We start from the raw sequence: 12,046 nt of genomic DNA, 5'->3' as shown, positions 1-12,046 counted from the left end.
CAAGATGTCCCAGTTGATGTGGGGTTGATGTTGGATCAGCCATGGGAGGTCCAATATGATTTCATTGACTGCTTGTGGCAGAACATATAGGCAGATCTGCTTCTGATGGAGCAGGTCCGTTTGCATCTGGAGCAACCAGGTGATCAGGATGATGCAATCTGGTAAGGGCACCCAGAGACATTTCCAGTTGCACGGTGGGGATTCTGTGCTGGCGCATGAAGTTCTCTGTAATGAAGTTACCGGCCGCACCGGTATTCAAAAATGCCTGCACACGCAGTTGAAGGACCTCTAGGAAGAGCAAATTGGAAGCAGGATTTGGGGAAAGGAACTAGATTGACTTAGAGTAGCCTCTCCTACCAGCCCTAGGTCCTGGAGTTTTTCAAGCTTAACCAAACAACGAACTGCGAAGTGCCCCTGGCCTGCCCAAACAAGACAGAGATTATGCCACTTCCTTCTCTGTTTTTCCTCTGAAGACAATATACAACAATCTACTTGCAAAGACTCCTCTGTGGTCACGGTGGTTCTGGAGGAGCTTGCAGAAGATGGAGAACTGGACAACCTATGGATAGGATGATGAGATGAGCCCCTGTCCTGGACTCATTCTCAGAACCGGAGGTCCAACCTGATGGCTGGACTGATGAGGCTCTCCAAGGTGGCTGTAAGATCCTGTCTTGCTAGCTCATCCTTTATGGGCCGTGGCAGGCCGTGGTGGAAGATGTTCTTCAGACAATATTCTCTCTTTTGGAGCTCTGAAGCTTGGGTACGGAACTGAACCACATTCTTCCTCCCTGACGTGAAGCCTTGGTGACTCTGCAGAAGTTCGGTTGCCACTGCTATGGTTAAGCCGGGTTTGTCAACTATGAGACGGAACTCACAGAGTAACTGGTCTAGATTGGCAAGGAGAGGGTCATCGCTCTCCCAGAGAGGGGAGGCCCAAGCCAGTGTGGAACCCCCCAATTGAGACAGAATGTAAGTCACCTTGGCCTTGTTTGTTGAAAGAGGATCGCTTGGAGATTGAAATGCATTTGACATTGGGTGATAAAGCCCCTATACTCTGTGGGCTCCCCACAAGAATCATGGTGGAGGTAGTAGCTGCAGAACTGATCTTAGGGCAGGAGTCAGGGCTGGCTGCAGCAGGACTATAGGAGGAGGAGTGACTCAAGTGAGAGAAAGGGTCTTATCTTTAGCAGGCCCCACACTTTGGAACACAATGCCCCTAGAGATCGGGTTGCAAAGAGATCTCAAAACCTTTAAGAAAAGTTTAAAAACATGGCTTTTTAAACAAGCATTTTATAAAGAGACTGGAGAATGAGAATGAAAATATACAGGAATAGGCAGAAGAAGAACACCAGCACACAGCACTATTTTAAGAATGTGCATCACAATAATCTATGAAATCTACCTCACAAACGTAATTGTAAACACTATGGGGCGGATTTTCAGAGCCCTGTTCGCGTAAATCCGCCCAAAACCGGGCGGATTTACGCGAGCAGGGCCCTGCGCGCCGGGAAGCCTATTTTACATAGGCCTCCCGGCGCGCGCAGAGCCCCGGGACTCGCGTAAGTCCCGGGGTTCTCGGAGGGGGGCGTGTCGGGGGCGTGTTGGGGGGGCGGGCCCGGTCGTCGCGGCGTTCCGGGGGCGTGTCGGCAGCGTTTTGGGGGCGGGTACGGGGGCGTGGCTACGGCCCGGGGGCGTGGCCGCGCCCTCCGTACCCGCCCCCAGGTCGCGGCCCGGCGCGCAGCAGGCCCGCTGGCGCGCGGGGATTTACGTCTCCCTCCGGGAGGCGTAAATCCCCCGACAAAGGTAAGGGGGGGGTGTAGACAGGGCCGGGTGGGTGGGTTAGGTAGGGGAAGGGAGGGTAAGGTGAGGGGAGGGCAAAGGAAAGTTCCCTCCGAGGCCGCTCCGATTTCGGAGCGGCCTTGGAGGGAACGGGGGGAGGCAGCGCGGCTCGGCGCGCGCAGGCTATACAAAATCGATAGCCTTGCGCGCGCCGATCCAGGATTTTAGTGGATACGCGCGGCTCCGCGCGTATCTACTAAAATCCAGCGTACTTTTGCTTGAGTCTGATGCGCAAGCAAAAGTAGGCTGATCGCGCTTCTTTTAAAATCTACCCCTATATATATGATTTTTACCCATGAACAGTATCTTACAGGTACACCTGCTCATGACCTACTTCACTAAACAAGTGATTGTCTTTAACGATTTATTGTAATTGAACCTTTTGTGGCACCTGTTAGAATGTACGATAGTATGCACCCACTTACATTAATTTATGTGCCTATATGTAAATCATTGCAATGGTATGTTACTTAGCGACAGTATAGAAAAGATTTCAAATAAATAAATAAATAAATAAACAAACAAACAAGTGTCAAAACATCCATGCAAGCAGCAGTCTCTCCAGAACCTCAGTTACCTGATCCATGGTACCTATTGCTGCTGAATCCGTTGAGCCATGCCAAGGATGGTTTGTAGAGCAGACAGATCCTCTGGGTCCATGGCCTCAGCAAACAGCTTGGCAATGGTGGACATCAATGCCAAGGAATGATTGGCGCAACCTAGCGAGCTGATCCGCTAGGTCCACTGTGTCAGCAGGTGGCTGAGCCCTGTAGTGGGACTGGCTGGAGTTTTGGCACTACTAGATATATCCTCCGCCTTCGACACCATCAGCCACAGCATTTTAATTGACTGGCTCACAGAAATTGGAATCACTGGTATCCCACTTCGCTGGTTCAAATCCTACCTAAACAACAGACAATACAAAGTTAAAATAGGTAACAGTGAATCCAAGGCTATCGACCTATCACGAGGTGTTCCACAAGGCTCCTTTTTGTCCTCCACCCTATTTAACATATTCCTACTACCACTCTGCCACCTCCTCTCTGAGCTTGGTCTTCCGCACTTCATATATGCGGATGACATACAAATACTCATACCTGTCACTGATACCTTACCCAAAGCCCTTAATACATGGGAATCGGCCCTCCTCTCAATCAACAATCTCCTCACCAACTTCAACCTTGCGCTCAACGCATCCAAAACAGAACTCATGATAATATCACCACAACACAACACTATCAATTTCCCCTCCCCCTACACCCCCCCCCCCTCCACAATTTCCTTCTTGCAACATATACGAGACCTAGGTGTTATACTGGACAACCAACTTAATCTAAAAAAATTTATTAACTCCATACTAAAAGATTGCTACTTCAAACTTCACACCCTAAAAAAACTAAAACCCCTCCTATATCTCAACGATTTCCGTACAGTACTACAGTCTACCATTTTCTCGAAAATTGACTACTGCAACACCATCCTCCTAGGCCTTCCTAAAAACACAACCTACCCCCTCCAAATGCTACAAAATGCTGCTGCCTGAATTCTCACCAGCACCCGCAAAAATGAACACATCACCCCAATTCTCAAGGAACTGCACTGGCTCCCAATCTCTTCCCGGATCCACTATAAGACCCTCTCCATCATACACAAATCCCTACATAATCAAAACATGCAATGGTTTAAAGATTCCTTACTATTTCGCACCCTCTCAAGACCCACCAGAACTCAATACCTGGCAACACTACACACACCATCACCTAAACTCACACACCTCACCACCACAAAAGAACGTGCCTTATCTATTGCTGGACCTGCACTATGGAATAATATGCCAACCGACCTACGCCAAGAACACTGTCCAAAAAAATTTAAACAAAAACTTAAGACCTAGTTATTCAAGCAGGCATATACTTGAAACGTTTCTGACCCCTCCTGACATCTTCAAACGTTACCCCCTCCTGACATCTTCCTCCTCCCTACTCTCCCTCTTCATGCTACCCCCTCGCCCTTTAAACATCCTTTGCCTCACTATACTATTCTTTTTATCTAAATGCCTTCTCTTATTCCTCTTCCACTTCTCCTCACCCTGGAAATTTCTTATTCTTTATTATATCACACATCAACACCCAAATGATCTCTTAGAAATGCAACTCCCCATTCTGTTGCAATACCTTTGTTATTGTAATATTTGTTCACTGTTTTTTAAAGTTTCTGTTCTAATTTAGTTCTAATTTGGTTTGATCTCAGTTCCTTGTAAAGCATTTTACGCTGCATTCATGTTCATTGTAAACCGATGTGATGTTCCCAACGAATGTCGATCTATAAAAAACATTAAATAAATAAAAAATAAATAAATGATTGCCCCATAGATCCCTTCCCAGGCAAGATACCCCCAGGAGGGAGGGTCTACCTATTTTTGGCCCCTGATACTAAAGCCATGTCTCAGTATATCCATGAAAATCTGGAGAGGGTGAACATTCACTTGTCTACGTTCCTGAAAGGAGCTGGGTTTTACTTTATGGGAAAGAAGGATAGCTCCCTCCGCCCATATATCAATTACTGAGGGTTCAATGCTTTCACGAAAAAGAATTGCTCCTGCAGTCTTCCAGTTCATGGTGAACAAAATATTTCAGAACCTCCTCCATTCCCACGTAGTCATGTATTTAGATGACATCCTCGTCTTATCTAAGATCCTGTAACTCCATTAGCAAACCTAAAACAAGTCCTGCAATGCTTATGAGAGCACCACCTCTACACCAAATTACAGACGTGTACCTTCAAACAGGAAAAATTACCCTTCTTGAGATGTATTATCTCTTGCCAAGGCCACCAAATGGACCCAGATAAATTAAAAGCTATACTGGAATGGTTCCGACCCATGGGCCTCAAAGCATTACACTGCTTCCTGGGGTTTGCCAATTACTATAGGCAATTTATCCATGATTACTCCCTCCTTGGGAGCTTCCTTCACATCCCTAACTAAAATGGGCATGGACACTAAAAAATGGACTACGGACACTACTCAAGCCTTCGAGTGTCTCAAAAGGGAATTCAACCTTGATCTATTCTTACACCAGCCAGATCCATGCAAGCCATTCATCTTGGAGGTAGATGTGTCTACCCTCGGGATAGGCACTGTCCTTCTCCAGCATAACCATGATGGAACCTTTGTGACGTGCTCCTGATTTTCAACAAAATTCTCTATAGCAGAGATAAATTATTGTATTGGAAATGGTAAGTTACTAACAGTCAAGCTAATCTTGGAAGAATGGTGAAACCTGCTAGAGGGAGCTAAGCATCCAGTAACTATCTATCTGGATTATAAAAAAACTAGAGCACCTAGCATAAGCTAGGAGACTGAACACCCAACTAACCTGCTGGTCATTGTTTTTTAATTGGCTTGTCTTTGAGTTGCATTACCGTCCCGCTGAGAAGAACAGACGAGCCAATGCCCCTCTCTCGCACCTTTGATACCGAGAGCTCTTTGGAATCTACATGGCATATCATTGACCCTATAAAGATCATGTTGCAGCCACTTTTACAGTTACTCCTGGGTGGAACAAAGCTGCTGGCACAAACCTTTACAAAGGAGAAAGAGCAGATTTTAAACTAGGACAAAGAGGAAAGCCAATAGTCGCTCAGCAGTGCATGGGTCAGAGGGAGGTATCTTTGAAAAATACTAAATGAAGCAGGAGAGTTAGGGCATCTGAACAGAGAGGTTCCAATAAAAGCAAAAGTAGTCCAAGTGCCTATAAGTAAAGAACCAACTGAGCTAAAAGATTTCATATTATCCCCTGACAACTGAAAAGTAGGCTGTTAATGCAAAAAAAAAAAAAAAAACCCAAAAAACAACATACTTTGAAATGTCTGTATGTCAATGCAGAGAGAGATAGGAGAGTTACAGTGTATAGCAGTGTATGATGAGCCAGACATAACTGGCATCTTACAGACATGGTAGAAGGAGGATAAACAATGGGATAGTGTCATACCAGGGTACAAACTATATCGCAATGATAGGGAGGAACAACTTGGTGTCGGGGTGACGCTTTATGTCTGGGATGACATAGAGGTATGGTATACAAAATATGCACGTTTGTGTCCTTCCATAAGTATTGTTTTTTCATTGCTTCGTTCACTCCCGACCTGATGGGAGACTACCTGTCGCTGTTCTGCATACCATCTAATGACCTAATTGAAAACTTGCTACATCTTCCGTCCCGTTGTGAATATTTAAAATGGAGGATGACGTAATTGAAGCCTACAACCCAGCGTAGTTCTATTTCCGGTAGAAGACATTTAAATTAAAGGACGACTCAATAGAAGACTGAGGTTGGCGCAGCCGTAGTCCGGGCTTGCGTACTTAAACCAGAAGATTCGCCATGTTCTGGATAAAATGGCGGTCGAGGATGCCGACCGTAGACATAACGAAGTGAGATGAAATGGAACTGTAAGAAAGCCATCGCTGGAGACCCAAAATTTCTCTGGATCAGCCACTGCCCCTGAAGCAGGACCAGGACGGTCCGAAACACGATCGTGTCGGGACATTCGAAAAGATGAGTATACCTTTGGGACATTTACAATAGAAAAGCATTTTGAGCGATTGAAAGTGTTGCAAAGTGGTCTTATATTTAGAGAGTTTGGCTCTGTTCCAAGGTTTGTGCAATATGCGATGCACACAATGATTAACGACGGTTTGGGTCTATAAACGTTTTATGAAAAATGAACATTTAAAAAATTTAAAAAATTTCTAAAAATTGACCTCGTGACTAATAAAGCAATTTGGACCTGTACACTACACAAATGAGTCTGTATGCTTAACAAACTCATGTAGATCAGAGGTCCTACAGATATATAAATAACTGAAATAGTGATTTGCTTATGTGGTTCTACATTGTGATTGTTGATAAAAGGAATACCAGTTACCTTTGTACAGTTTGATGTGTGTTTTACAATTTTGGAGGTTCTGGAGTAAAAGTGTTTTGGGCATATAGTGTGTGAATGACATAAGGATGACATAAGGATCCTGCAAGAGATTAAATGCACAATTGAATCTTTATGAGCAGAAATCTCATGTGTGTTGGAGAAGAGTATAGCATTAGGAGTATACTACCATCTACCTGGCTAAAATGGTGAGCTAGATGATGAAATGCTAAGAGAAATTAGGGAAGCTAACCAAATTGGTAATGCAGAAATAATGGGAGATTTCAATTACCCCTATTATTGACTGGGTAAATGTAACATCAGGACATGTAGAGAGATAAAGTTCTTGGATGAAATGACAGATTTAGGGAGCAATTGGTTCAGGCACTGACAAGAGGTTAAGTTATTTTAGATCTAATTCTTAGTAGAGTGCAGGATTTGGTGAGAGAGTTAAAAGTGGTGGGGCCGCTTGGCAATAGTGTTCATAACATGATAAAATTGAATTAATGACTGGAAGGGGGACAATAAGTAAATCCACAGCTATAGCACAAAACTTTCAAAAGGGAAATTTGGAGAAAATGAGAAAAATAGTTAGAAAAAAACTGAAAGGTGCAGCTACAAAGGTTAAGAGCGTACAACAGGCTGAGACATTGTTAAAAAAAAACTAAAAAAAACATCTTAGAGGTGTAGTCCAGTTGTATTCCATGAATTAAGAAAGATGGAAGGAAGGTCAAGCGATCACTGGTATGGTTAAAAGATGATTTGAAAGAGGCTATTTTAGCCAAAAGATCTACCTTCAAAAATTGGAAGAAGGATCCATCTGATGAAAATAGGAAAAAGTATAACCATTGGCAAGTTAAATGCAAAAAATTGATAAGATAGGCTAAAAGAGAATTTGAAAAGAAGTTGGCTGTAGAGGCAAAAACTCATGCTAAAAACTTTTTAAAATACATTTTAAAATACATTGTAAGCAGGAAGCTTGCGAGGGAGTTGCTTGGACCGTTAAATGATCGAGGGATTAAATGGGGCACTTAAGGAAGATAAGACCATCGCGGAAAATTAAATGGATTATTTGCTTCAGTGTTTACTGAGGAGGATGTTTGAGAGATACCTGTTATAAAGATGGTTTTCAAAGGTGTCGAGTCAGATGAACTAATCCAAGTCATGGTGAACTTGGAAGATATAGTAGGCCAGATTGACAAACTGAAGAGTAAAAAACTGAAGAGTAGCAAATCACCTGGACCGGATGGTATACATGACTTCAGGACTGTCCTCCAAGCCACGCTCTTTGCCAAGATTGACTACTACAACACACTCCTTCTGGGGCTTCCACTCTCCTCCACAAAACCATTGCAGATGCTCCAGAATGCAGCAGCTAGAGTCTTGTCTAATACAAACCGCAGAGAGCACATCTCCCCCATCTTAAAGAACCTACATTGGCTGCCAATAAACTATAGAATCTTACCCAAATCCCTTACCATAATCCACAAAATGATCCACAAACAACACCCGTTGGACCTCCAGTTCCCCCTCAAACTCCATTCCTCATCCAGACCCATCAGAGAATCATACAAAGGATCTCTCCATGTACCTCCTAACAAAACTTCACACCACACCGCAACCAAAGAACGAGCATTCTCGATAGCAGGACCCACTATTTGGAACAATTTACCTCCTGACCTCAGACAGGAACCCTGCCTACAAACATTTCGAAAAAAACTTAAAACCTGGCTATTTAGCCAAGCTTTCCCTTAATCTATTCACTTTCGGAACTCTACATCTCAAGCCTACCTGACATCTTACATAGCGAAATCCTTTAATCACAATGGTTATCCTTATCTCCTTCTCTTTCTTCTATTCCCAAGTTTGATCTCCTTGTTATATGTAACTTTTTTTACCTCCTCTGATTATTTTACTGTTAAATGGTTGATAGAATGTTTACCCCTTGTTCCATGTAAACCGATTTGATATAACACCCGTCATGAAGGTCGGTATATAAAAGAATTAAATAAATAAATAAATAAATCCCAGGGTTCTAAAAGAACTAAAAAATGAAATTTCAGACATATTACAAGTAATTTGTAACCTATCATTAAAATCATCCATTGTACCTGAAGACTGGAAGGTAGCCAATGTAACCACAATATTTAAAAAGGGATCCAGAAGTGATCCGGGAAACTAAATACCGGTGAGCCTGACTTTAGTGCCAAGAAAAATCATGGAAACTATTATAAAGAATAAAATAACAGAATATATAAATAGACATACTCAGTCTCATACAGGCTGTCTCTCATTCATGTGCTCAGTCTCACACAAGCGCGTGCGCACACACACACATAGACACATACAGGCAGTCTCTTACTCTCTCATGCTCAGTCTCACACAGACAAAGGCACACACACATGCTGTCTCTCACTTTCACATGCTCAGCCTCACACAGGCAAACACAACCACAGGCTCTCTCTCACTCGCTCAGTCTCACACAGGTTGTCTCTTACTCATGCTCAGTATCACACAGGCACACACATTCAGGCTGTCTCTCACTTTCATGTGCTCAGTCTCACACAGGCACATGCACTCAGGCTGTCTCTCACTTTCATTTGCTCAGTCTCACTCAGGCACACTCACTCAGGCTGTCTCTCACTTTCATGTGCTCAGTCTCACTCAGGCATACAGAGACACTGTTTCTCTCCTCCTGGGAGCACAAGTAACAGCAGCAGTAGCAGCAGCAGCAGCTTGAAGCTTTAACCTGTCCTCATTTAGCCACTGTGGCCGAGGGGACTCTCTCTCTTTCTTGGGGCCGTGGGGGCTGACGCTGTGTCTCTTCAAATTTGGCTCAGCACTACTCCTTCTCTTGTTCCTGTGCGGGTTAACTTTACTTCCTCTTCCAGGCCATGCTGATAAGGAGGCCATACCACTTGCGCGCCCCCCCCCCCCCCCCTCACATGTTCTTTCTAGATGGCCGCTTCCTGCTGCAATCAGCTCTGCTACTACGTTCCGCCCGGGATTGAACAGAGGAGGGGGAGGGAAGTTTAACCAAATCAGCAGAAGACCAGGGAGCTCGGTATTCTGAAGCGGCGGCAGCGACATACCAGCTGCTTTAGGGAGTACATGTTTAGATCTTTAAGTCTATCCCCATATACTTTAGAATGAAGACCACCGACCATTTTAGTAGCCACCATCTGGACCAACTCCATCCTGTTTACATCCTTTTGAAGGTGCAGTCTCCAGAATTCCAAGTGAGGTCTCACCAAGGACCTATACAGGGGCACTATCACCTCCCTTTTTCTGCTGACCATTCCTCTCCTGTACTGCCAAGCAGCTTTCTGGCTTTTACTGTCACTTTATTCATCTGTTAAGCAACCTTAAGTTCATCAGAAACAGTTACTCCTAGATCCTGTTCTTGCTTTTTGCTTAGAAGAATTTCACCTCCAATACTGAATCTTTCCCTTGGGTTTTTGCATTTTTTAGCATTAAATCTTAGCTGCCAGACCTTAGATTATTCCTCGAGCTTCACTAGATCCCTCCTCATGTTTTCCACTCCTTCCTGGTTGTCCACCCTGTTACAGATTTTGGTATCAACTTATTTTTATTTAACACTCCTGTGGCGTTAAAGGTGAATCACAACATTTAATACACAATGCTCGCAGTGTGATTTTCAATTATAATTGTAAAACATAATTAATACATCCATTCGAGAACATATATAATATAATGTAAATAATTAATCCTAACTGATCGGTTATCTTACTCTATTCTCTCCCCAGTTATATGACCCTTGTTGTAATGTAACTTTTGATCTCTTTGCACTTGTTTATGTTCCGTTATTTGTTCCCACCCCCTTGTTATATGTAAACCGGCATGATGTGGTTTCTAATCACGAATGCCGGTATAGAAAAACTATAAATAAATAAATAAATAAATAAATATTAGACCTGTTTTGCCATCTCTTCATCGGCTTCCATTTTTCCTATTGCATCCAATATAAATTAGCAATCAGTATCCACAACTTACTGAACAATGTTGCCTCCCCATGGATCTCCTCAACGTTGAAGCTTTACACAGCCAATCACTGCGCTCCTCCAATCAAGGTCTCCTGGACATACCCTCTGCAAAGCTTGCCCATCTTGAGGAGACCAGGGACAGGGCTTTTTCAGCTGCTGCCCCCATTCTTTGGAACTCCCTTCCGACAGATTTAAGAAGTCTGACAGACAGTAAGTCCTTTCAAAGAGCCCTCAAAACTTATTTTTTCAGACTGACTTTTGACATTACTTAGCCAACATGTTCTCTGAAACGTTTAATATTTTTGTTTGTCAGACCATATATAAAAAAATTTATATTTTTATTTTAGGACTTTTATGTCTGTTTTTTTTTTTTGTACCCCGCCCTGAACCACAGGTACAGAGATTCCAACATTAGTAGGGCATAATAATAATCAGTGCTTTTAAAAGAATAGTCATGGGAAGCAATGTGACATGATGAAGTGAGGGTGGAAAGTGTGGAAATGCAGTTTAGCCTATGCCTTCGCCTTCTCTATATGCTTGTTCGAATAGCCAAGTTTTGAGGAGTTTTCTGAATAGTTTTAAATTGCTTTGTGTCCTCAAATTTTCTGGTAAGCGGGCCAGCCAGTGAAATCGCTCTCTCCCATACCGTAGTAAGTCTGGTGGATGCGACTGGGGGTATTGATAACAAGGCCTTATTTGCCGATTTCATGTTACGCTCTGGTGTGCGAATTTGGATTACTGCATTTAGCCATTCAACTTCCTTGCCGTATATTGTCTTGTGTAGGATGGAGAGTACTTTGAACTCGATCCGTTTGTTAATGGGTAACCAGTGGAGTGCTTTTAGGACAGGTGTGATGTGGTCCGTTTTTTTATGACCGGTTAGAATTCTGGCGGCTGCATTTTGGAGTATTTGGAGTGGTCATAAAAATAAAATTACTGAACAGAAAACAGCAAATAAATGAAATTAGTAAATATAAAATACAAGTGTTATGACTGTTGGCTGCGGGCAGCCGCGGCCGACCCTACTCACATCATGTCATGCTCTGCTCTCCACTCCTGGTGAACTCGCGGCTGTGGCTAACCGCTACCGCCGCATTCCTCCCAGCTCTTGAGACTCCACGTGGCGGCTGGGACGCAGCCGACCTATTCTCCGACTCCAGGCCTCCCTAGGCGCGCATGCGCGTGCCACCGGGCCTCTCTTTAAAGGCCCAATGGCAGGAACTCCAGGGGCATCCCCGGCTGATGACATCACTAGCCTGAGATATTTAAGCACCTCCTTT

At 43.7% G+C, this 12,046-nt stretch overlaps 1 protein-coding gene across 1 annotated transcript in view; it reads right to left on the bottom strand.

Annotated features, from left to right (window-relative positions):
* Positions 1-2,521, bottom strand: part of LOC115089681 (alpha-1-antitrypsin-like) — a 93,713-nt gene extending 91,192 nt beyond the window's left edge. Inside the window, exon 1 of the mRNA XM_029597877.1 lies at positions 2,417-2,521. The gene's annotated coding sequence lies outside the window, so the exon portion shown is untranslated. The remainder of the gene's footprint in view (positions 1-2,416) is intronic.
* Positions 2,522-12,046: the final 9,525 nt, after the last annotated feature.

Source organism: Rhinatrema bivittatum, chromosome 4 (assembly GCF_901001135.1).
Source record: "Rhinatrema bivittatum chromosome 4, aRhiBiv1.1, whole genome shotgun sequence".
Classification (NCBI taxonomy): Eukaryota; Metazoa; Chordata; class Amphibia; order Gymnophiona; family Rhinatrematidae; genus Rhinatrema; species Rhinatrema bivittatum.
This window is presented reverse-complemented; position numbering and strand designations above follow the sequence as displayed.